Consider the following 27113-nt stretch of genomic DNA (forward strand, 5'->3'; position numbering starts at 1 on the left):
ATAGTAACACCTGTCCTTGTACTGACTCCTCTTTTGAGTGTTTGGGAGACTTTTGTCCCATGATACCAGAGTGGCAGGTATAGCCAGCTGGGGTTGCCGTCTCCACCCCAGGATTGGTGTAGACCATCCTACCTGCCAGCACTGCAAGTTGCTTGAGCCAATAATTAAACTCGTTACCTTGGGCAGTAGTCAGGGATTTATCCTTGTATTTACTCCCTTCTTTGAGTTTCCATATTGTCCTTCTACAATCCTATCTGAGAGAGAACCTGACGTATTCAATACACATCATTTACTTCCCTAAGGGAAACCACTTGGTTATCCGTCTTTCTCCAGTCTGCATACTGCAGTGCCTCTCAGTGCATAAATTCCCCTTCCAAGACTGCTACCCCACACCCTTGAGTAGGTGGATATGTACTGGTATTTTCCAAAATGTACCACAACTCTACACACTGCCACTTTTTATGAGAATGCTCTTATTATATCTTCATTTGGAACTGTTATAGGAAGTAAAGTAACTCCTTTTGCATCACAGGACTCTGAGTGGAGCACACTTCCTTCATGTTTCCACACTACTCTGAATTTCTAAAGTCTTCACTTACTGCCAAAACTAAATGTACCTGTTTTCCCAGTGGAACTCTATGTTTCTTATTTATTTATATCTATTGTTTTATGCATTTAAATGTCTAAACTTGAGCATCTTGAATTAAAAAAAAACACAGTACTGAGCAAACTAAAAGTGGCAGATTACATATCGTAAAGAATAAATAGCTAAAAAATAAAATGTGGAAAGTAGAACTGAACCCCTGAATAGATTATACTTGATGCACTGAAAAGATAAAAGACTTGAGGGGCCTCTTTGGTTTTGTTTACAGCTTGCATTGAACCTGCGCTCTGTAGTTCACAAAACAACACAATTAGTTGTTATGTTTCTGTTAGAACAAATATTTAAAAAGTTTTTTTTAAAGCACTGTACTGGATAAGAATTTGTAACCTACAGCTTATCTTAGTATTGGTGATGTCCCTGAGTTGTGGCTAAAATATTGTTTTGGATCATCCCACTTTTCTGACTACCATTTAAGTGGACAACTAAATGAATGAATAAACAAATAAATAGATGCATACATAAATAAATCACTAACCACTACATGGACCCTGACCATCACTATTCAGAGTAAATCCTGTCTAGTTTTGGTCTGTCTTTTTACTACAAACCCTATAACCTCCTTCAGTTGATATCAGAGAAGTAGGCAGAAGTGAGAGATTTAAAAGAAGTGTATGTGTATGGACATGTGTGCATATATATGTGTGAGTGAGTGTGTGTGTGTGTGTGTGTGCATGTGTGTGTGTGTGTGTGTGTGTGTGGGTGTGAGACTCACCTATGATGTTGTAAAATCTGCATATGTTATAAATGCTTATCTTTGTGCACTGTGTTTGGTATTAGCTTAAAAAAGACTGGCTGTGTGACATTCTGTTTATAATTATTCAATGTGGCATTTCCATCCTGTAAAATAAAATCGGATTCCCACAGTTTTTTTCCTCCTGCTGAGTAGCTGAACCTATCCAGGTAACCCGATCATAGATTTTGCCGAGGACGTGTATGAAAAGAAGTTGTAATGTGGGCATTTTATAAACAAATCTTTGTTTTATTGCTATAGGAGATTGCAACCATTCCGGATCTCTTTAGATGTTTGCAAGACTATTTATTTTTTGACGTGTGAGTACAGTCCTTGTAAACTACAATTAGTTAAGAAGGAAAGTGTGACTGCAAACAAAAGTTAAGCACTTATGCTCACTTTTATAATCACTGCAAGTTGCTGTGTCTCATTTATAATTGTTCATTCAAAATTTACAACAAAAGAAGATGTAAGACTAAAACTACATGGACTTCTTACAACAGGAAATAGTAAATAAATTCAGTTTTTCCTTACAGGCTGCACAGCAGTGTTAATTAAACTTTAGTGATAACTTTTGTTCACTAGGTTCCTTTTGTTATTGGCAATCACTGTTTACTTGGCACAGCTGTATTTGAACCAGTGACTTTAAAGTTGTAGCGCCTCCTCATTAAGTATCTCAGTCATTAGATTTCCTAACTCATCTTTCCATTTTTTAAATGCACTGAAACAAGAAAAAGCTGTCAGTTATACTGCTAAAATGGTCAGACATAATTTTTTTGTTTCATGTGACCACGTATAGTTTTTCCTTTTGCTCCAGACCTTCCCAGGCAGTTCTTCCTGTGTGTTGAGCAGCATGAAACCTAACAATTATTTACTGTGCTCTAACATCTGGAAGGAAGTAGCCACCTCTTTCCAGCCACAGCCTCCCTCTCATAGCTCGGGGGTTGTACTGTAGTAGGTTGGATGCAGCTAACTTCTCGAGCAGCAAGACATTCTCTGATATTTTCAGTTCTTTGCAACAGGCTTCATGAACTCTGGCTTCACAATACAAGACATTCAAGGATTTAAGTTTTGATTTTTTACAGAATTTTGTTTCTGAGAATGGCAGAATGAAAAACAAGATAAGCGGTCCTGAGGCTCAGTGAGATTTGGAATTATATCACTGCAAAGACATCTGAGACTGGTAAGGGTGTAGTTTCTTTTATTTTAAAGGCATTTTAGTAGTTGTTTTAGGAGACTGGCATGCATACACAATACTCATCACTGTGTCCTCTCTTATTTGATATATAAGTGTGTGTGTGTGTGTGTGTGTGTGTGTGTGTGTGTATATATATATATAGATATATATATATATATATATATATATATGCATGTATAATATGCACATACATACAGGCACAAAAACATAAACACAAGGAGATCTAGATGTATACATATTTGTAGGTGGGTGTGCCAGTTTCTTGTATGCAAAAAATATTGAGCAATGTATAATGCAGTATTAAAACAGTCTTGAATTAATTCTGTGGGAGACGTGATCTTTTTTATGTTCAGAATGATAGTACTGTAAGTTATGGGCATTACAATAAAGACATTGTTAGACTACAGGGACATTGCTACATGAGCTAGGAATCCTACCTGGTTTCTGGAGCCACAACATGTTTTAGTATAATAAGAGGAAGTCACCTTTCTTAACTCAAAGCAAACTTCTGAAAGCTTAATCAAGGAGTAAGAACATGACTAAAGTTTAACTGAGTCATGCTGTGAATTCAGCACAGGGGAAAGAAACACGTAGCCCTCTGGCAAATTCCAGAGGTATGTTGCTATGGAATATAAATCACAGATAAGATGTAACAGCTGGGGTAAGCCCTGCAGAGAAGTCACTACTAAATGTTCTGTGATGTTTGCTGAAGGTTTGAGCTGTGGATGGACAACGCACTGTTAGGGATGTGAAATTCTGAATTGCCAGCTGATACTTTGGGGCTTGGTTGAGTTTTATAGGGTAATTTTGAATGTACCACTCTAGCTGTGTCAAATGAAGAATGCACTGGACTTTGATACTTACCAACCGCTTTAAAGTGCCAAAGGGAGGCAGGTTGAGAAATACTGGCAGCTGTCACATCTTATATAAAAATTTCTTATACTGTTTTATGAGATGCTCTAATACCACTGTATTCTTATAGAAACAAAGAAAACTAAGAGTTTTAAGGTATTAGGTTAGGAAGTGAACAGCAGCAGGGCCTTCTCAGAGGGGAAAGAAATTCAGACATTGAGTTCCATATTATTTAGTCTTTATTAATCCATCTGGATACAGACAACCCAGGAACTTCATCAATGTTAAGTGATTATTCTCAGTCTCATGGTAGGGATCCATGGTCTGCAGGATATAACTCAACAGTTCATTAATTCTAGTCAATACATCATAACTTTGATGTCAGTTCCAAGAATTAACTGGGCTCAGATATCAGGAAACCATTTTACTGAAATAAGGATTAGTACGTGTTTGCAAGAGTGTACAGTATGCACATATACATACCTAAATACACATACACAGAGAGAAAATACAGTTCATAATGAAATGAAAATCTCTTTATCACACAACCTATCCTGCTTATTATATAGCTGCTTGGGTTCTTATTTAGATTCAGAAAGATTTAACATTTTCTTCACGTGCCGTTATCTTACTTAAGCATTTTTATACAGCTCTTGTTGATTCTTGAATAATTTTTTGAGAGGCCGACCTTATATGTTGCTGCCTCAGGGACTTTAATCTACTGAATGTTGCTATGCTGCTCTTGAAGGCTGGATATTTTTTTTTTTAAGCAAACCTTCATTCTTTAAGTCTGCTGCCACTGTTTTGCTATATCAGTAATTGCTTCATATCGCTGTGCCATTTAACTACCCTGGTGACTTGCTAAAACCTTCCTCTGGGTCCTGGAAGACCAAGAGTCTGACCTCTCACCTGAAGTAATTGTAAGTATTGTCATGGCAATGAATATGTCTGGGAACATTTTGCTTACATTACATATCTGCCAGGGTGAGGTAAAACTGTATTGTCATTGGATCCCCTTGTTCGCTGTAAATCACATTGTCTTCATTATTTTAAACATTTTATCAGTTTTCAGAAGTCATAAATTCATGGATCAAAAACTCAAGAGGGGGAGAAACAATACCACACATATGAAAACTGTAAAGCATTATCACATCAAAGGGCACATCCAGTAAATAGAAAACTGTAAAATATATATGCAGAAAGCAGCAAATTGCATAACTGTGACTTTAATTCTTCCTATGATGTTTCCCTTGTGGTTGTGGTTTTCAACCATAGACTGGGTATGTACAAGTTAGGGGGTGGGAGGAGCAAAGCTTTCATCATAAAACTAGTTTTTAGGTGTTTTTGTTATATTTTGCTTTTCCTCATCACAAAAGGAGGCTATGTGCTTTCCTTTGTGATAAAAAGTTTCATTTTCAGGAGTGACATGGGTACATTGCATGGTCAGTGACTCTCTTGCAGTCTCACAGTAGATAGATGTAGATTGTATGATTCAAGGATGATACTTAGCAACCTGCAGCTTTAATCATTTATGCTAAATGACTGTCAGATTCATTTGGATTCATAAGGCATTTCAGTTATTGCATGCTCAAACACACACACACACACACACACACACACACACACACACACACACACACACACACACACACACATACATGTGTGCTCATATGCACTTACACTCATTCATGTTCACTCCTATCAGGGCAGTAAGGATGGTTGGCTTTGTCGAGGATTAGTAACCCACTGTCAACTTCGCGCAGGAATGGGCGTGACCTGCGTGATTGACAACGCAGAGACTGGTGATGCAATATGCTAATGTAGCATGATTGACAGTGAATGCAGATTTGCCTGTGTCAGCATGCATACATTGCTTTGTGAGTATTTGCATAGAGCAGTGGTATTCAGACCAGTCAAACAAGGTTCATTAATGAAAGGAATTCATCAGTGGATTTTAATTCAGAAGTAGATGTTTTCTGATTTTTTTGTTCCCCCAGAAACAGACGAAATTAATTCTGTATTGGGTTTCAATTCAGAAGCAGATTCAATTTATATTGTTGTGTATTATTCTTTGGTTCTAATCATATAAAAAAATTATTAATGCTTAACTGTAAACCAAAACCTAACCCTAACCCTAATCAGCTCTTACCAGCACATTAATTTGTTATAATCATTTTAAAAAGTATTAATGCCTAACCCTTACCCAAAACCTAACCCTAACCCTAATCATCTCCTACCAGCACATTAATTTGTTATAAACATTTTAAAAAAAGTATTAATGCCTAACCTTAACCCTAACCCTAATCCTAATCAACTCATACCAGCACAATAATTTGCTATAATAATTTAAAATCCGATGTTTTCTGATTTTTGTGTTCTCACAGAAACAGAAGAAATTATTTTTTTATTGGGTTCAATTCAGAAGCAGATTTAATTTCTATTATTGTGTATTATTCTTTGCTTATAATTATTTTAAAAAGTATTAATGTCTAACCCAAACCCTAACCCTAATCAGCTCCTACCAGCACAATAATTTGTTATAATCATTTAAAAAAATAGTAATGCCTAACCTTAACCCTAACCCTAATCAGCTCCTACCAGCACAATAATTTGCTATAATAATTTAAAAAAATAGTAATGCCTAACCCTAATCCTAACCCTAACCATTTTTGTTCTGCCACAAACAGCTCTTAAGTGGAGGAGACTGTTAGAATATGAAATAACAAATAACTATGTTTTCAGGTGTTGACTGCAGAAGACACTGCTACTGTGTAGTCTCCCCAGTAAGCAGACAAACAGTACATATTTGTTACAATGATAAAAAAAAAAAAATAAGAAGAAGAAGTACAAATACAAAAAAATAACAGTAAAAAATCCATGGCAGAACAAAAAAAGGGCTAGCGTTAGGCTGTAATATTGTTTTTAAAACAAGCACATTTCATTCATTCTTTCATTCAGTGTTTAATGAAGAAAAAGAATGAAGGATTTATATTAAATCTAATGTTTTGCTGCTCCTTCTGAGTTAAAGTTAATTTGCAGTGTTAAATGTTAACTTCAATCATTTCTTTCACTAACAAGAAGAAAACATTGTACATTACGTCTTTGTGTGTGTGTGTGTGTGTGAAATTACCTGCTTTGGCATGCTATGCACATTCATTTGGACAAACAGGCTGAATGAAGAATATTTTCGGAGTGCATAGTTTGCTGTGGGTATTTATCAATTATTTATGTATGACAGTAAGCAGTGTAAAGGTTATTTTTCTTTTGGTTACGTGAGCGTAATGGCTGAAATGTACTATGAATATTCATGCGGCCAACCAGGCAGAATGAATAATTTTGGAGTGCTTAGGAACGTAGCCATGCTCCTGGGCGTCAGGCAGGGTTGGGGCGGGGCCTGCTACTGTGCATCTGGTGGGTTACTGATCTTCAACTAAACCAGATGGTTTACATGGGTACATTGAATGGTCAATGATTTACAGTTACAAGATGGCACATGAGGAGGGTGTGAGTCAGACTGCGGGCCATATGATAGCACTTACTCCTCTGTGTTGACCTGCATGACTGTCAAACTTGCAACATATTTCAGTCAGTCTTACTTGCAACCATATCTCTCAAACTCTTAGTGCAAGAATTCTGGACAAAGTAAAAAATAATGGGAAACCAACTGCCCAAAATCAGGGACAGTGTTTAAATATGGCTCTTATAAACTTGGAAATTTCCTAGAATTTCAAGTTTTGCATCAGTATGGAATTTATGAAGGATATGAACTCGGAAAGTCAAATGTTTATCATTATTTCATGACTTCAGTCCTTAATGATTTGCCTGAAATGAGGCAAATATCTGGACATTCTGTGACATTTTGAATAGTTGAGAAGTATTCTTATAACTACAAGTGCACACACACACACACACACACACACACACACACACACACACACACACACACACACACACACACACACACACACACACACACACACACACTCACGTACCTATTAGAGTATTACTAGTGGCATACTGGTATATGAACCATTTAACATGGGAACTGTGTGTCAGACATATGCAGCCTAGCCATCTGTTTTCTAATATACTAACTATGCAGACCTCTCAAACTGTTAACCTAAGAAATGTGGACAAAGCCTAAAATAATGGGGGACAAAGGTCCAAAAACAGACACAAATTTTAAATATTGCTCTTATAAACTTAAAATGTTCATAAAACGATAGGATTTGTGTTAGCATGCATTTTTGTTCTGAAGGATAGGAAGTCTGAAACTCAAATGTAAGTTATTTTATGAGGAACAGACCAACAATCTGAGGCAAAAAAAGACATTCTGCAAAAATCTAGACAGTTGAGAGATATTTGTCAATTCAATGGGCTACAAGAGAATCTGTAGTCATAGAATGATTAAAATGGTTAGAGTTTGTCTGATGTTATCTGTAATTTGCTCTTGTGAATTTGTTGGGAGTATCCATTTGTAAACTTTTGACTCCTATGTTTTTTACTGGGATGTTGAATTTGCTGCTGCTGTGATTTTTGTCAGTTAGCCTGTTTAAATTATACTGCTGAAGCTGATACCGTGTTGCTTTTTAATATTTTATTGTAACAACTCTCATAGCAATTCTGTAGCAGCAAGCTTTATTTCCAACATTTGTTCTACCTGTTACTGTTTCTAGTCTCCAGAGTCTTCAGATTTGTGGATTGGGAGAATTGCTTCAGTGTTGTGCATTTTTGTCTGGACTGTTGGGACTTTGTAGCTCACAATATTTGGGAAACTTTTGGCCAGGGCTATCTTGGCATAGTTTTACTAGGCTGCTAGTTTGTTTTTGAACTATTGCTCTATGATGTGAATTTAATTTTATTAATCATATAATTTTGTTTTTATTCAGAATGTTTGCATGCAAATAGCATTTCATATTTGTTAGTATTTTGTTTAATGTATCGTGTCATTTTATAGCCATTTAATTCACTTTAATTTTTGTAAAGAGATTAGATTTAAGTTCTCAAAGATGAGGTTGAAGATGTGTTAGGAAGCCACATTGGTATGGCATAACCAATGTAGGAGTTAACAGCTTGATACATTATCTGTAATGCCATGTATTGACACATAATGTACATTTAAAATAGATATGTGGTTACACAAGTTTGGGGGTTCAAGATTATTTCCTTGATTTAAGGCTGACAGCTGCTCAGTCATCCTCTCATGATATAGACAGACCAGAAGAAGAAGGAGCAATATGGTGACTTGTTGATAGGCAGCATTTAAAAATAATGGAGCCTGCACGTTGCTGAGTTAAAGTGAACACCATGTGTACCTCTTGTAGTGTGAGCTGAATGCACAGGTAGACTTTGAAATGCTTCCTGGAGATGTTTATGCTTTCATAGCTCTCTGACACACTGTGCAAGCAAACACCACTCCTTTAGCCTTAAGTTCCTTACTTCCTAGCTATTTGGCTAGTCTGAAGTCTTATTCAGCCAAAGCACATGCTGGACTTGAACTTCCAGATGCTATATACAGCCGAAGCACTCACTGGGCATGAACTTTTCCAAACTACATACAGCCATCCAAGTTCAGGACTGTGGATTCCTGAGTAGAAGTTTTTGTGGCACGCAGAGTAATAACAGTATCCAGTCAAGTCTTCATATCTTTTATCCACTAACAACTCAGTCTACTTTATTGTTAGGGTCAAGTTCTACATGGTTCTGATTATTTGCTATAGATTGGTGGGTGGAGCCGTTGCTTCAATTTATGTAATGTCAAAGTGAATGATAATTCTTAAAAAGAAAAATGTGTATACTGCTTGCAAATACTGTGATGAGAAATATCACTATGGTTTGTTTTCTTTTCTATTAATGAACATGTACTTGTTGGAATGTTTCAGTTATGATTTAATAAACGTGTTTAAAAATATTCAAACCAAAAAGGAAAAAATGTTGAAATAAGTGGTAGGTCTCCTAGGGAATTGAAAGCTGCCATTTTGTCCATGGCATTAGATGAATTCTTTACAAAGGGGTCTAGTTTTGAATTATACCATTCAGTTTTCTTCTATGGTGTCACTTTTAGCAGTTTCTTTTTCTTTTGCCTTTCATGCATATTTGACAAAATAATGTTATTTGAAATAAACTACGTTTCTTTTTAAATCTCTCTTCAGATTCAGCCAGCAACACAAAACATTACAAGCTTTCTCTTCCATAGAAGCATGGCTATCCAATGGTTTAATCCTCCTACTGAACCCCCCCAAAAAAACAAAGCTCCTTCTCTCCGCCCACAACCCCCATAGCTCCAACAAATCAGACTTCAAGATCTTTTCAGCTAACAATAATGACATTGAATTGGTTCAGCATACCAAACTACTAGGTGTCACAATTGACAATAATCTCAGGTTTGACCTACACATACAAAACAGTATAAAAAAAACACCAAAAACTAGGCATACTATACAGGAGTAAAAACCTCCTCACAGCAAATAGCAAAATTATCCTGGCCAAAACCTTCCTCTTGCCCTCACTGTTATATGGGACCCCAATTCTAACTAACTTACAGATCTTCCTAAAAAAATAGAAAACTGCTATAACAAAATTTCCAAATTTGACATAAATGCAACCCCTCTAACTCATCATTGTAAAGCCCTACATTCCTTAAGATGGCTTGAACTTCCCTTCCACCTCCAATACATACAACGTACTATGATATACAAAATCATCCACAACCATCTAGCTTGTCCTGCTCTTAGCCCATTAATCAACTTTTATATCCCAAATAAACATCTCAGATGTAAAGACAAACATCTCCCTACAACTTATAAACCTAACAAAACCCCAGGCCTAAGCCTTTACTCTTGCTCTGTGGAAAAATGTTGAACTCCCTTCCTTTAATTATCAAACTGCTACTAACCTGCACTCCTTGAAAACCTCTGTAAAAGAATACTTCAACAAAGCTTGGATTTGCTCCTGTATGAGCCCAGGCTAAGGTACTTTTATACCTTATTCTACCTCTACTGTCTCTATCTCCACTACTAACTTATACCCTCCCTTCCTCTACACATACTCCCCTGAGGTTACACTTATACCTTTTCCACATCTATTCCTACTACCCCCTCTGTCACATCCTACCCTTCTCTACTCGTACTATCCTATGCCTTCACCAATATAATCTGTTACCACATTTCATGACCTCTAGAATATTAATAATCATGATAATCATCTATTATGTTTATAATGATGCATCTTCCTATTGCCACGCTTTCCATATAATTTATGCTTGAACACTATGCTTTTATTATGTCTGTTGAGTTTTTATTTTAGCAAACTAATTTGTATTTTTTTCAAATTTTGTGCTTGAATGTTATGACTTTATAATGTCTGTTAAGTTCTCATTCTGACAAACTAATGTGTTGTTTTCATATTTGTGCTTGAATGTTCTGAGTTTATTATGTCTGCCTAGTTTTTTAAGCTGTAAACCATATGTATCTGGAGCTTTTCTCCCAGAGCTTCTGCTGAAAATGGATACTTCATGACCCAGTCACACTTTCGTGGTAAACAAATGCCAAATAAATAAATACAATACAATACAATAAATAAGAGGACATAAATGGTTACTTTCTATTTTCCTTATCATGGTTAAAATGATTTTTTTATTTCCTTCCCCAAATGGCTGACCATCAAGCTCTGTTCTGCTGACCTGATGTCTTCACTCACATATCTCACCCCAGTGGATCCTTGGTTTATCCTTTATTGGGAGGGTGTCTTTTCTGGGAGAAGTCCTGCTCCAAGGAGGCCTCTGACACATAGTTCAGGCTCTATGGGCTAGTTTCCCCACAAGGCATGTAGGCAAGACGCGCTGTTATCCATCCAGTGAGGAATTTTTATGCTGGCTTAACTCCTCATGCCTTCTCCATGCTGACATCCTCCTTTTTAGGTGTAGGATAGGATGGTCTATGAGAGAGCCATGCCAAGTGTGTGTTTCACCACTGGCTGTAGGGTGTCTTATACTTCTAAGCACTGGGTTTGCAGATTGATGCCCAGCACTGTCCCTCCCCCACTGGACAGGCAGGGCCATCCTCCTTCTTGTTCTGTCAGGCACCCCCACTGTTATGGTTAAAACTGGTGCTTAAACTGCTATTCACACCCCACTAAAACTTTGAAAGAATATGACAATTAGGTGCAGTATCATTTATGTGTCAGATTAATTTAAGATGTTATTACTTCTGTTACATGTAAGCAACCCTGCTAGAAACATGGCAGTTTTCTACAAAGATTTATTTTATGTGTCTTTATCTTAATAATTCCTTCTTGAAGTTACAGTCATCGTTTTGATGCTACATTGTATTGCACTGACTAATGTCACAGACACTACAGTCAGTCTTCAGACATTTAGAATGTAGCAAACGTAGATGAACCTCTAAGACGAACCCTTAGAAAGAATCATTTTGGTTTACTCCATACTACATTACTAATTAATAATGGGGAATCTGAGTACAACTGCTAACATGCAATTCTAGAGGAATTATGGTTACATATTACAATTTGTTGTAGTCATCTGGAAGGAATCAGCCCTTTTTTACACACCAGTAACAAATATATTTTTATTGTCATTAAGGGAGCAGGAATATAATTCAGTGCACGGAAAGTGAATACCACAGTTTAAGCTGTTATGCCAAAACTGCAGACAGCAATTTGTCTTATGCTCGCAGAACAGCAAATACTAGTTTAGCAGGTTTTTGCTCACACTAATTGTTATGCATAATTTAATGTATGTGTAAAAACCATTGCAATTAATATTAATGTTTTTTGTATAGATGCAGATGTATATAATTAAATACTATATTTGGATCTCTGGGCACGCAACCTGTTTTTATTGCACATTCCATTGCAAGACTACCTTTTACTTTTCCTTACAGTGAGCTCCCCCTTCTAGCTGTCCAATGTATTTCTAAACTGTACTTGTCCACTCCCTGGCCATTACCACTTCTCCAAGATTGTTCAAGGTATCCATCACCTTAATGCCAAAAATGTACTTCATCACATTTTCCCTTCCCTGAGTCTTTCTCAAAAATTGCACCATATCTGTAGTGTCATATGGAACATCTGGGCTATTGTTAGTGACTCCAACTTTGGCCTCACCATTTTTAATGCTGATAAAAAGAGACCTGAAATGCATTTCAGTACTGATCAGTGACCAAGTTAGGAAGACAGAAGTAACGATGCCTGATTACAATGATTTGTGAATAGTGCAAGTAGCAATGCACAGCATGGTAATATGATATTTTATAAAAAACAAAAACAAAAAAAAGTGTATGCTGGAGAGGTAAGGCCACTGGTAGTAATACTAGTAAGGGAGAACACTAGTATGTTGTACTTAATCTTGGCCTGTTCTTGTCTAGTGTACTTGACAGTAACATCTGAAGAGAATACATACTTTTAAATGTAAGTTAGGCAGATAGCTTTATTTACTTAGATCTGCTACTAGTTTAAGCTCACTAGCTGTCATGACAACAATTTTTGTCACCCTCTAGAATTTATATTAAAGTACATTACAAGCAGCTTCTATAAATCAACAATACCGAAACAGGGCTATGAATTTTGACAGTACCACACATAACAGGCTGTATGGGCACATAACACAGGAAATGACTAATAGTGACAATAAATCATAAAATATACTGCAATATAATTAGCATACAGAAATTAATATAGGGTAAAATATAAAATGAACATGCCACTGTGTAGGGGAATACCAGTGGGTATAATAATTAGAACTGCTAGATGTATAAAGCCTGCAGGAGCTGTGCCTGTGTCATAAAGGCCATTGCATCAAGAATAAGGTGATAAATGGGCGGAAATACTCTGTAATAGTAATTACTAAAGAATATGGTTAGGATCCGTAAATATGGGTAAATACATTTACAATTTAATCCAAGTTACAAAATGTAAAAATTAAAATAAAGAAAAAAAACAGGTGAAATATAGTGCAGTGGGTTCCTAGAGGTGAAGAGGTAAGGCTGCTGTTGGGAAGTACAGCAGAGAACGTCTGGTATGGTTCTTGAAACCAGCCACATGACACTCTGTAAATCTTGAACTGAATCATTATTTACATCATAGACATAATGACAGCACACATGAGATGACTGGTGTGGTGTACCAGAGGTCAAAGGAGAGTGCTGCATGTGGATCTGGGCAGCAGAAGGGCCAGACATGTCACCAATGTCCAAGTACATAACCAGAGGTAGGCAGGGTATTTTGGTCAGTACCAGGAGAGGTATAGAAGTTGCAGAAGTACGAGGAACTTCACTGGTCACCATTGTAAGTGTTGCATAGGTATGGGGCTGCAGCAGTCACTGACAGGACACTGGAGGTTATCTTCAATCACCGAGGGGTGGTAAGGGAAGTTTAGGTACCAGGTTCTGGTTGGGGACAATGAGTGGACCAAAGCTATGTGTAGGTTAGGGCAGTCAAGGATTCTAATCAGAATGGGGGAGCTGTCAGAGTCTATAGAATGTTTGGTAAGAAGGGACATATGCCCAGCATTTTTGGTCATGAACAGCTGAAGCTCATGCAGAAAGGGGATCCTGAGTTTTAACAGCCTGGATCATGGTGAAGTGGGAGAAGTTCTGATCACTGTCTGATTAGGGAAAGTGGGGTGCGCTCTGAATGTCTGGGTTATGAGGAGCACAGTGTCTGGCAAATTGGAGGGGTTTGTCTGTTTTTGGCAGAGGTAAATGAGTAGGCTGTGATTCAGGATTCCCTGGAATATTTTGTTAAATCTTCCTTCAGTAGAAATGTCCAAGAATTGCATTCTATGGCTGCCCCATGTATTTAATTATTTTTGGTGTTTCCATAATGTAGTGGCAATGGAGGTATATGGGGCAGTTTTGAATCACACTTCTCCATACTTTTCCACATTCCTTGCATAATCTCAGATTAGGGGCTCACATAAAACATAAGATGATCACAAATATCGGGCAGCATATCCAAAATATCATGGTGTACTCTGTGGATAGATAGCATCAAGGCTAAGATAAGTTACAGAGAGATGAAATCTGAAAAGAAAAAAAAAACAACAAGGTGAGAAAGAAAATCATGGCAAACAGCAAACAGTGAGCTAAGTAAAGACTGACTGTTCTCATAAGAATATAACATGCAGGCATGGGAAAAGATTGACATAATAAATTAAATGTAGAGGAAAAGAAACTAGCCAGTGTGCTGAACAGCAGAGTAGAGCATGTGCATAGTAAACCCAAATCATGTAGGAAACATTAAAATAGAGAAACTTTTAATGAAATAACGTTGTGGGTGTGGCACTGGGGTGGTGTAGAACAGGAGAGAAGATGCCCAGAAACTGCCATTTTGTATGTAAATGACTGTATATCTGACAAAGAAGGACAACAAGTTTATGCATGATAAACTGTTTGAGATCATTGCTGTCTGGGTACTATTAAAAATTGGAAGTATTAGGGTAATGGTGATCAAACTTCACTCAGTGAGACTAACCTCCCTAACTTACCCAGAAGAAACAAGGCAGCAATGGAGAAGGCAAACTGAGCAAAGAGGGGATATGCTGATCATAAAATGAGAGACAGAGACATGGGCTACTGAATCTGGAGACTGAAATGTGGAGGTTGTAATTTACATTTTTTTTGTTTGGGTGGCAGACGGGGGATACAGGAAGTGGACTGCTATAGTATATACATTAGTAGGCTGTTGATAAGCTAAAAAACAATAGAGCTGGATATGATGGGATAGCCAAGACATTTGGACAGACTGATAGGAAATAGAATGGAAATGTGATGGTTTGTCAAGGTGCATATATGTGCTGCATGCACCCCCAAAGTTTCAATTGTAAACTGCTTACCCATTTCACCAGTGTGTATGACTTGACTTGTTGTCAGCATGTATTACTGCTTTAAACATCTTTAAATGAATCTGATCCAAAACTGTTACATGACGTACCATAACTAACATTAGTTTTGGTACATCATGTAACAGTTTTGGATCAGATTCATTTAAAAATGTTAAAATCTTAAGTGTTCACTCTCCACTGTAAATGAGTTCATGGCATCACTTCATGCCCAGTCAGACTTTCCCAGTAAATAAATGTCAAATAATAAATAAAATAAAATAAATAAATCTTATATTGCTGTACTGTGGTAGCGTTGTCGTCTCACAGCTGTGCGGTTCGATTCTCAGTTAGAGCGTCTTCTGCGTGGAGATATGCGTGAATGGGCGTACCTTCTTTGAAGGTTGTGCGTCAGGGCTGGCAGCTCGGCACGTAAGAATCAACTGCCAATCATTAGTGGACCGGAGTTCCACTGTGGCGACCCCTAACCGGGAAAAGCCAAAAGACACAACAACAGGGGAAGTCAGATGTCATCTTTGCTGTACTCCATGGCATGATTTGTAAATATGGCTTGGTTTAACTTGGGCAGCTCAAACAGGACATATATCTGAACAGGAGCATTTATGTAGTTTGTACTTCCTTCAAGCTGGTTGTAAAACAAATTTGAGAGCAGCTTTGGCCTGTCCCTTGTACAATAGCTGTAGAAATGACACCAGCTTATGCTGAGTGAAAACATGCTGCACACAAAGCCAGCAACGTATTGCCTAAATGTGCACTGTTTTCACCCAATTAGCTTTGGCAATGACTACCCTACTCTTATAAAAGACAACATTTAGTTTTCATATATCCAAGAACATCCCAAAGTTATGTTGTTTTGTCTGAGCTGTACTAGTTCTACCCAACATGGAGCAGATCATGGAAGTTGTGCATGGTTAAGGCAAATGAAAAAACTTGCCTTATTTGCCAATGTGCCAATTGCCAGTTCTAGCACATTCATTTTGTTTACTTTAATATGCTCTAACAGCCTGTGCCTAATTTTTGATTATTTGTTATCCCTGATGAAATTCATAAGTATTCTTTGCAGTTCAAGCACAGCAAGACAGGAGTACATGGCCAGAATCTGTCTGAAAATGTAAAAACTATCTACTGTATACAACACTTTCACTCATGCATGCTTCTGTTCCCATGAACAATAGATAAAGCTGATACCAAATACTCACTTCATATTTATTTGTCTCCTTTTCACAATGATCAGTGATTTGAGACAAATAGCAATCAAACAATAAAATTAAAATATAAATCCAAATTCCAAAGTATGACAGAGATATATACTTAAACTTCCATAGCCAACAAATAAGAAAATAAGAATCATAAAAAAAAAATAAAATAAAATAAACAGGCCAACTTCCAAACTTAGAAATACAGTGTGTGTGTGTGTGTGTGTGTGTGTGTGTGTCTTTTAGCTTTTCCAGGTTAGGGGTCGCCGCAGAGGAACTCCAGTCCGCTAATGATTGGCAGTTGATTTTTACGTGCCGAGTTGCCAGCCCTGACGCACGACCTTCAACGAAGGTACGCCCATTCACGCATGTCTCCACGCAGAAGACGCTCTAGCTGAGAATCGAACCAGACAGCGTCTTACTGTGAGGCGACAATGCTACCACAGCACAACCACCGTGTTTTTGTTGGTGGTATTTGCCTGTCATTCATTGTGCCTCCCACAATATGACTCTTCTTATTTGTTTTCCAGAACTAGAGAATTACCCGAATACAGCATGGGAGTTACAGCTATACAGAGGGGCCATTGTACAGGCAGCTATAAAGGTAGCTGGTATCATCACTGGTACCCTACTAGCATGAGCATGTTTATGACCTACCCTCACTCCTTGAGCATGGGAATGGCCTATCTTCTATCACCATTGGGGCCCACAGTGCCTCCCCTTCAAGAGTGCATGCCTCTGTACACTTTCCATTGAAGGCTACCTCCAGGTAGTGTCTTAGTGAGCTGTCAGCCTGCTGCCAGTAGGTACACCATACTGCTGCCCCTCTTCTTAGGGATTATGGGTAGGTGCATTTTGACTGTCCCTGCTCAACCCCAAAGGATGAGTACATTCATCCTCCTCTGCCAGCACATTCAGGTATCTGAACAGCTGTCTGAATTCATGTTATCTGGGCCATAGTGAGGACTTAATCACAATATGCCACTAGAGGTGACTAAGTTAGTACAAAAATTTGCTATAAAGCCAGCCAAACTCACCACAACAAACATATAGACTCAAACACTGCCCCAAAAAAATGTCAAAATGCAGAAAACATATTTGGGAAAATGATGCCTTACTTCACTATGGTCAGAACAGAAATAACTGTTAATCTAAATAAAATGTCACTCTTATTTAGGGAAAATCAATTTATGATAAGACAGTGATTCAGAAAACATCGTGCAAATGTAGGAATACTGCATTTTATATTACATGGAAGGGTTCTGATCAGGGTGAACACAAACTGTGGGGTCATTATGAGGATTACTGACTTAAGATTTTTGGACACAGCTCTGAGACGGAACAAAGCACTGCAAAGGGGGCATCTGGAACACTATTGTTATCCTGGAGTCAGAACATAGAAAAGGATATAAAACTACCTTAATGTACCAAAGAGAGCTAACAAGATAGTGGAATGGATCCTACCTTAGGATACAGAAGAGAGACAGCAAGACAGTGGAATGGATTAAAGAGCTGTATTACTACAATAGGTTAGAAGTCCTGAACATGAACAGACTAGACAGGAGGAAAAACAAGAGACTGAAGAAACATTTTATGTACTTAAAGAAGTATGAGAAGCTGAACAGATGGATTTTCTATTAGAATGGAAAAAAGTGTGGGCACTTGACAGTTCTTTGGCTTGACTGATGCTGACACGATGTGAATCAACACTTTCATGGAGCTTGCTGAAAAAATAATTCTTCAGACTGGGTCACTGCAAGAGAGATCTTTCCTTACTTTTGTGTTACAACAACTTCTGAGTTAATTAAGGTAATAGAAGGAGTGCAGATTGCAAATCCCTATGCATGAGGGATATGGGAGCATCAGCCCCACAAAAATCAAATTGTCTGAATGCAGCTTTAATAATCTAGTTGATTATCAAAGCTGCATTCAATGGCTGTATTTTCATGAAATTATCTTAGACTTGAATATGTTGTTAGAAGAGGTCATGAGGAGATGATGAAGAGAGGACAGTTTAGATCTGAAATGGGAAGGTACTACTTTGCTGAGAACCTGGCAGTACCATTGGCTAGCCTACCTGACTGAATGGTGGAGAGTGCCCTGGCTAACAGGTGTTATAGGAACAGAAGTACAGGAGGAAGGCATGCAGGGAGCAGCACAGCTATGTGGAGTATGCGGGGAACACCACAGCTGTATGTGGTGTGTGGGGAGCAGCACAACTGTGTGGGGTGTGTGGGGAGCAGCACAGCCATGTGAGGTGTGTGGGTAGCAGCACAGCTGTGTGGGGTGTGTGGGGAGTAGCACAGCTGTGTGGCATATGTGGGGAGCAGCACAGCTATGTGGGGTATACTGGGGAATCAGGCAGACATGACAGAGTAATGGCTCCTCCTAATGACTAGTTTGCATGTTCAAGTGATAGCTTCTCAGATCTCTGATTATCTTTCTGAGCTTTTTATCTACCTCTTACTACTTCAACATTCAGATCTCTTATCATATTCCTGCTTGAATTCAAAATGCAGTTCTTTCTCACTGACATTTTCTAGGAAGGTATGTGCAGGTAGTTTACTGATTAATGAGCAGACTGGGTCACCTGGTGCAATCTGACATTACAATTAATGATTAACAAATAAAAAAGAAGAAAACGTACAGACCAAACACGACCATAAAAAACAAAGTTTTTTATTAAAAAGTAAGTGCTTTCATGCTAAATATCAATGCACTTCGTCAGTCATAAAAATAAATACATCATAATGCCCTTATATACAATACCATAAAGACACTGTCAGATAATCAAATAAAACAATAAACCAATTAATGTGGTAATCTATGTGCCTTTAATAATGGTTTTAAGGTTACAGCTCCATTTAACCCAGGTGTCCTATATACCTGCAAACTTGTGATCCATCTTAACTCAACCTTTTCTACCCCATTCACAATATCACCACCTCTAGCATGCACCGTAAATATGTGTAACACTAAGAAGACAGGGGGCTAGTAGCATCTTGATTTCTAATATATCCAATGTGTTCTAGTACATGCTCACTTGATGTCCTATTTGTCTTCCATACATAGAAACATGCACATTCATTACAGTGTGCTAGATATAACAAAGTGCTACTAGTGCAGTGTGCACGTAACTTAGGAGTATATCTAGAGCCATTCTTAGGGTGTATGAATGACTTTTCTGAACATCTATATCTGCAATTGTGCATGAATAACAAGGATATGTCCCTATATTATATAGACTGCTTCATTCATCTAGAACCATAACATAACTGATGCTTGAGAGATAAACTATTCTTAAAACAGAATTTCAGAGTAGGGCCCACAATCCCTCCAATCTTGCCATCAGCCACCAAGATGGGCCAATTTTTATGTATAATCTGACAACTAGCACCTATATCATTAGCGTACATCAAAACAATCCTATTATCTGTAAAAGAATGCTTCCTATTCACTTTTCCTTGACGTTTACTAAAGAATGGTTTAGAAATAGCTTTACGTGCTTCTTTAACAACACCCTCAAGAGCAGTCAACTCACATGTAAAATAGCCTCTATTCATAAAACCTTTAAGCAATTGCATTAAGGCATGTTCAAATTCATTATCCTCTGTGTGTAATCTAGACAACCTCAAGGCTTGCCTCGACAACATTATGATATAGAAACCCAGGGTGCATGCTGGTTCAGTGTAAAAGGTTGTTATGCCAACAGCCTTTTCTATAAAGACTTGTTTCAAAAGAACCACTATGAGGTTTTCTCAAACGTACATCCAAAAAATCAATGTTACCAAAAGCCACCTTCTTACTAAACCTAAGAAAAGTAGTAGTAATCTCTAGATAATCTATAAACTCATCTAATACTTCAATGGGTCCCTCCCACAACAAAAATATGTCATCAACAAAACATCTAAAATATTTCAGGTAAACTAAAATATTATTATTAGGCCCTAAAACATATTTATGTTCTCAGTGTGTCATCACAAGATTGGCGTAGCTATTAGCACAAGCTGAGCCCACAGCCAAGCCAATTTTCTGTAGGAATATGTTTTCATCAAACATAGACACATTATTCTCAAGTACCAAATCTACTAAAAAACAAATAAGAAAAATGATATCATTTGAGTAACTGCTACATTTATGAAGAAGGGTTCTAACATACTCTATACCTTCTAAGTTAGGAATCACTGTAAAAAGAGTACACACATCAATGGTGACTAAATAACATCTAGAGGCATTAAAATGTGAAACACTTTCATATAAAGTTTCCAAAAAATGCTGTGTATCTCTTAAAATAGATAGAACACTGTCCACAACAGGTCTTAACATGTTCAACAAAAATAGGCAGGGGTTCAGTTAACCATCCTGAGCCTGATACAACTGGACGTAAAGGAGGGTCACTTCCATTCTTATGGATCTTTGGCAAACTGTGAATAACAACTATAAGAGGATTCTCAACAAGTAAAAACAAATATATATCATAACTAGTCAATCTATTCATAAGGGCATCATGCAACTCATCATGCACATGTCTCACCATCCTATTGCTAGCAGATTCACTCATATACATATAAACATCATTAAACAGCAACATAGCTGGTATCTTATCTAAATATACCAATCTATCTAATACCACAATCACCACACCCTTATCAGCAGGACGGATTTGTATGGATTAATTGTCTTTCAGTGCATTCAAAGCATCTACTTCATCTTTGGTCATATTATAAAATTTAGGTGCCTTACTTTCTTTAAAGTTTTCCAACAAATCAGTTTCACACATTTTTAAAAAAGACCCAATAGATGGACTAAGAGAAGGACAGAAAACACTTTTTTTTTTAAAAAAAAGTCTTATTTGTCCTAGTATTCACAGGAAATAAAGTTATGAGCATATTTTTTATTTTATTTATGTATTTATTTATTTTACATTTGTTAACCGGGTTAGTCTGACTGAGCTTTTGGCTCATTTTCAGCAGAGACCCAGGGAGAAAAGCTCCTCAGTGAGTAGAATTTAACAAAAATCAGTTGCAGTCAGCAAAAGATTATAATCAGGTTACAATAACATATTAAATGAATAATACCTACATAATTGTTTTTGGATTTAGAGAGCATATATACAAAAGTTGGATGGAGATATAAGGAAATAAAGTAGAGATGACCAATAAGATATACATGTTAAAGTCATTTTTTAGGAGCAGTCTGATAGAGTAAAGATAGGATAGACAGGGTGGAAAGATAGTAGTGGGAGGGTATTAAGAAAGAATGAATAGAAGGAAGGAAGAGGTGGGAGAACAATGTTAGAAATAACCTTGGAATAAGGAAGAGTATTTGGTGTTAGGATAGTAGTTTCATGGGGGATGACTACAGTGGCAGGACCATTTTTAGTTAGGTATTTTCAGGTGGCTAATTTGAAATGCTTGCTATGGTCAAGGGACTTTATTTCTAGGGGTAGTTGGTTCCAGGATGTGGCTGGGTGGGTTTTGGGTTTATAAACCTGTAACAGTCCCTGGTCCGAGCTGCGTAGTGTCCTAGCTGGGGAGTATTTAGATATGATAGAAGAGAGGCTGGGGCAGAAAAAGGGCAAATACAGGATGGAGTGGATACTTTGTAGTTGATGTAGTAGGAGCAGGTGAGGGAATTCAAGCCAGTCCAGTTGCTTAAGTGATAAGCAGTGGTGAGACTTGTAGGTTTGGTTTGCTGTGAATCTGGCCACCTTATTATAGGTAGTTTCAAGTTTACAAATGAGTGTGGTGTTAAGGTTTGTGAATATGTGACAGCAGTATAGAAGTGTGGGAAGTAAAAAAGCATGGGGCAGAGTTATTCTGGCTGTGTTTAAGTATTTCTTGTTGCAGTAAAGGTGTCCAAGTTTCTGGTGATTTTTTTTTATACAGTTTGTAATATGTAGATCAAAATTAAGCTGATTGTTTATTGTGACACCTAACAATTTAGCGCTTGGCTCAGCTGTGATGATGGTGTTATTGCTTGATAAAATGTTAAATGTAGTTTTGAGATTGGTGAGTTTTTTGGGAGGAAGAGTAGGAGCCTAGTTTTCTTAGGATTAATAATTAATTTGTTATCACTAAGCCATGTCTCAATGGTGTTGAAGGATGCCTGGGTATCAGAGTGGAGGTCTGATGCGTTGTCTGCAATGGTGATGACAGTAGATTCATCAGTATATTGCACAAGTGATGAGTGGGGACAGGAGGTGTAGAGTAAGTTAGTCTAAGTATTGAAGAGCAGTGGTCCAAGGATAGATCCCTGGGGGACACCCATTTGCACAGTGAGAGGGGATAGTGCAGAGAGCCATTTAGCTGATTGATGGTGGTTAGCTAGAGAACCAGGAGATAGTAGGGGGAGAGAATTTTAAGTTAATGAGTTTGTCCAAGAGGAGAGGGTGGGAGACAGTGTCAAAAGCTTTACAGAGGTCAAGGAACAGGCATGAGACAAGTTTATTGTTATCACGAGCAAAATATATTGTATTGATGAAGGATATTAGTGCAGTTGTACTATGATTAGGACGGAATCCATGTTGCGTGTCTGTGAGAAGGTTTTCTTGGAAAAGGTACTACATTATCTGCTTGTGAATGCATTTCTCTAGAATTTTAGAGAGAGGTGATTGTATAGCAATTGGTATGAAGTTTAATATACCAGAGGAATTGCCACCTTTGTGAATGGGTAATGTAAATAATTTTTCCATGTAGAGGGGACATAGGATTCAGAAAAAGAGCAGGTGATCAAGATAGAAACAGGATAGGCCAGGGGTTCAGAGGTAATCTGTAGGAAATAGGAGGGTAGATTATCATCTGAGGGGGAGCAGGGTTTGAGTTTGGAGAGCAAGGATTTTATATAGTTAGTTGGTACTGCTTTAAGAGAGAAAGAGTTTGAGGGGTTGGGAAGAGAAAATGAGTTAGTGAGGGTGTTGACATTGTTGCCAAAGGGAAGAGAATTGATTAAGGTGATTATCAAGTCTATAAAATGATTGTTAAATTTAATGGCAGTGTCTTCTGGTGTTTTATTAGGGCAAGGGTTTGAAGGGGAAGGGTTTCCAGGATGTAGAATATGATTGATAGAGTTCCAGAATTTTTTAGGGTCTGATTTTAGGGTAGTGGGGAGTTTGCATAGAAGTTCAATTTGTCTTTGTGGATGATTTTTTTTATTTTGTTTCTAAGTTCTTTATAGGTCTGTAGGAAAGAAGGGGTCCTTGTTTTTGTCCATATTCTGTCTCGGTTTTTAATAAGGGTTCAAGTAGATTTAGTAAGCCAAGGAGGTGTGTTGGATTTGATTCTAATTGTGTGGAGAGGAGCGAGGGAGTTGAGAATGTCAAGGGTGGTGGTGTTGAAAGAGTGGACAGCTTCAGCTAAGGGGAGAGTCGTGAGATGAGACCAGTTAATTCTAGCGAGTAGGTCAATGAAAGAGTCAGGGCAGAAATTTGAAAGTTTGTGGGAGGTAATATACTTGCAGGGTCTGGTGAAGTGGGGAGTATGTCTGGTGACAGCTATAGGGCAGTGGTCACTAAGGGCATTTGGAAGGGTCTGGGGTTATAGTAGTTTTGGGGGTGGGAGACCAAAATCTAATCCAGAAGAGAGCTTGGGAGGTGAGATTTATTAATATAAATGGTGGTTGAGATTAGCTGCTCAAATCTGTGCAAGTTAATACAAGAAGTAGGGTTGGGAGTTTGTATTGAGAGCCAATCTATATTTACATCTCCCAGTATGATGGTTTCATTGTGGATGGTCTGAAAGAGGTGGGATAGGATGTTTTCAAGTAAGTTAATATTATCTTCAAGGGTGATATAGATTGTTACAACAGTTATGGTGTTGAAATTGTTAAGTTTGAAGTTGATCAGTAGAAGTTCAGTGGTAGAAAAGGAGGGTAAAGGAGAGTTGGGACTAATTAGGGAGAGATGATCGGAGTAGATTATGGAAACTCCTCCTCCTTTTTTCTTATGCCGATCTAGTCTAAGGATGTTATAGCCAGAAGGGATAAGTTCATTGTCTTGGTATTGTGGTTTCAACCATGTTTCAGTTAGGGTGACTATGTCAGGAGTATAGTTAGCTAACCAGGCATGGAATTTGTGAACTTTATTAACTAAACTCCTGAGGTTAATAGAGCAGAAAGATACTTGCTTTTTTGAGTAAGAGAGGTTGGTTGGTTTAGGTACTTGAGGATTACTGTTCAGGGTAGACTCTGTAAGACCAGGGTTAGGATGAATGTCTCCTGATAGAAGTAGAGGTTTGAAGTAGAGTAATTGTTTGAGTAGGTGGAGTTTTGTTTTTTTGTTTTAAAGAGGTTGGGGAGGGGGAGATAATTTTATTTTAGGAATGTGAGAGATAGGGGAAAGGATGGAAGGACAGATTTGTAGATGTGGCTTGGGTTTTGTACGTGAGTTTATAGTCTGGCTTGAGGGGTGGAAATTTATTTTTTATTTTATTTTTATTTTTTTATTTTACATTTGTTTACCGGGAAAGTCAGACTGGAACAAAGTCCATTTACAGCAGAGGCCTGGGGAGAAAAGCTCGATAACATAACAGTACAACTACAACAAATGACAAAAAATTACTGTACAGAGACATATATACAATCAGAGCACCATGTCTTTATATGACAACACATAATCCATGAATGAACAGAAAATTTCTATACAGTGGCATATATACAGTCAAAGAGATTTTTTGTACCTTAGTTTGATTTGAGTAGGCTTGGTATATAGATAGCAAAAGTTTGAATTCCCTATTGGTAGTGCAAAGTATAAAAATGAAGGAATGGAATCTAATAAATAATGCAGTGAAGGTAGTTGGGAGTGGTAGGAGGTGAGGTAGTAGAGGGCATAGAATAGCGGTAGTAGGAGTATGGTTTGTGTTTTAGAAGACATGATAATTTGCAAGAAGAGAGGGTGACAGGGAGGGATGAGAGTTAGTCAGTGTCGGATGTCATAGGGAATAGGCAAGTGAATGTGACGAGGTGCAAAGTGGAAGAGGTGTGTAAGAAAGGAAATAGAGGGGAGGGGATTAGGGTAGAAGTAGAGAGGTGTGATTTGGTTGGATATGTATAAAGGTAATGATATGGGGTGGGTGGAAATGGGGGTGGGAGGTGAGTGAAGTGAGCCCGAGCAAAGCAAGGGTGAATGGAGAGGGGCTACTCCTACCGAGTAAGAACTTTTCTAAAAAAAAAACTGTCAGCCAGCCCTGTGCCAGAATACGTCAGGATAACTACTACAGCACCTTTTTCTCTTTACAGTTCAGGGAGTTTTTTAATCTGTATTTTTAAGGGGAGTGAGTGGTAGTAAGAGAATAGAATACTTTTATAGTCTACTCTATAGAATAATTGTTTGTGCAAACAGTCTCAGTTGTAAAATTACATCACATACCTTAGATGAACATGATGGTATGAATGAAAGACCTTTATTTAACAAGTCCACTTGTGTTGGAGTTTTAATGAAGATGGGTTCACAACTAAAAGATCTTTGTGGTTGTTTTCTCTTTCACATATGTTGTTTTGTAGTCCATTGATAACTTCATTTTTTTTCTGCTCTCTGTTCATGGAGCATTTTGGTTGCAATATCTCCTTTCTTCCAATGGGGACCAAAAGGACCAGAAAAGAAGAGCCTTTCAAAAAATTAATTGTCTTCTCCCTAGGTCTTGCTCCTAATTCAGTATAATTAACACTTACTTCTTGGCTCATCTCACTACTCGGAGACAAAGAAAGTAAGGCAGAAGAAGAATTCCCAGTGATTAAATTAAAAGACCCACCTTTCTCCACTCGTGAACCACTGGGAAAAGCAGCTGATGTTACCTTGGCAGCAGGACAACTTCCCTGTTGAATATTCATACCTTCGGCATTGGCAGAGCCAATAATGTCACTAGTTTTATTTGCAGCAGCTAACAGGTCTAAAATAATCAATGAGCAGCCAAATGTAATTAAAGCTTAATTCAGTAATAAGCTCTTTCCATTTACAAAGTAAATCAGGGAGTTGAGAGCCATAGCTTGGCATTTTTTAAATATATAGCCCTCTGGGGATAACGTTAAAGTGCAAACAAGCATCCAAATGAAGCCTTTGCCATTGGTAGCACTTAAGTTTGTAGAGTCTATTTTCAACATCCTTTAAAAGTGTGGTGAGTCTCATCATCTGCTGGCAAAACAGTTCACACAGAATCATTAACATCAAGGTTCAAAGAAAATAAAAAATTGTTGTCCATCTTAACTAAATGAGTAAAACATTCAGTCCAACTTGTGTTTCTACTTATGGGAGGTACATACCCAAGCTCAATATTGTTCCCCTCGGCCATGCTTCACCATTACAATTACTGATTATCAGTTAGTTTTTATGTGTCCACTTGTTCTCTTCTTGCTTTACCATCTAGAACAGCATCAATCAAGAGATTTTGTGTAGACTTAATTTTGATGACTTATGTCTTGCATTATGACCACTGTATATTGAGTCAGTATTTTATCCATCCAACAAGCCAATTTTTGCACAAGGAGCTGGGGTGTCACTTCAACAGTTACAATCATCTAGGGCCAAAGTTCACATGACCAGGTGGCTAGCCCTGCCATGACAGTTTTTCCATACCACACGCTCTCACCTATGGCCAATTTAGAGAGTCCAATCCACCTACTGC

General features: G+C 37.8%; 1 protein-coding gene across 2 annotated transcripts in view; it reads left to right on the top strand.

The window, feature by feature from the left end:
- The first annotated feature begins 2162 nt into the window (after positions 1-2162).
- The window catches only part of EVA1B (eva-1 homolog B), an 897639-nt gene continuing 872688 nt past the window's right edge, over positions 2163-27113 (top strand). For both annotated transcript variants that reach the window (XM_044060128.1, XM_044060129.1), the window contains exon 1: positions 2163-2577. The gene's annotated coding sequence lies outside the window, so the exon portion shown is untranslated. The remainder of the gene's footprint in view (positions 2578-27113) is intronic.

This window comes from Protopterus annectens, chromosome 1.part2, assembly GCF_019279795.1.
Source record: "Protopterus annectens isolate FY-2018-M chromosome 1.part2, PAN1.0, whole genome shotgun sequence".
Lineage (NCBI taxonomy): Eukaryota > Metazoa > Chordata > Ceratodontiformes > Protopteridae > Protopterus > Protopterus annectens.